The sequence below is a fragment of the Seriola lalandi genome, unplaced genomic scaffold (assembly GCF_002814215.2).
Source record: "Seriola lalandi dorsalis isolate HSWRI2012SDOR001 ecotype SW California unplaced genomic scaffold, Sedor1 jcf7180001962445, whole genome shotgun sequence".
NCBI classification, from domain to species: Eukaryota; Metazoa; Chordata; class Actinopteri; order Carangiformes; family Carangidae; genus Seriola; species Seriola lalandi.
Genome location: NW_019433114.1, coordinates 1 through 335, shown reverse-complemented (window position 1 = coordinate 335; position 335 = coordinate 1). Strand labels below are relative to the sequence as shown.

Below are 335 nucleotides of genomic sequence, written 5' to 3'. Positions count from 1 at the left end.
CATCCATGCCTAGAGGGCCTTGCGAGTTGTACTTACATGTACCCTCTCAGAAATGAAGATGCTTTGCAGCTTGTTTCCCATTCTTGTGCAGATCCTTCTAAAATCTACATCGCCCAACGTGGGGCTCGAACCCACGACCCTGAGATTAAGAGTCTCATGCTCTACCGACTGAGCTAGCCGGGCCTGTGAGCCAGAAAAATACATCATCTAAAAACAAAAAACATTGCTTATAAAACACATATTTCAGGACACAAAGGTATGTTTTAGCCAGGAAACTCTACAGAAGATTTTCCCTAATTCTGAAGAGAAAAGAATGTCAGAGACTGATGGCTGGG

The 335-nt window shown here is 43.9% G+C and overlaps 1 non-coding gene across 1 annotated transcript; it reads right to left on the bottom strand.

Moving 5' to 3' along the window:
* Positions 1-110: 110 nt before the first annotated feature.
* trnak-cuu (transfer RNA lysine (anticodon CUU)) lies at positions 111-183 on the bottom strand. Its single transcript has one exon. It is a non-coding gene; the product is annotated as a tRNA-Lys (tRNA).
* Positions 184-335: the final 152 nt, after the last annotated feature.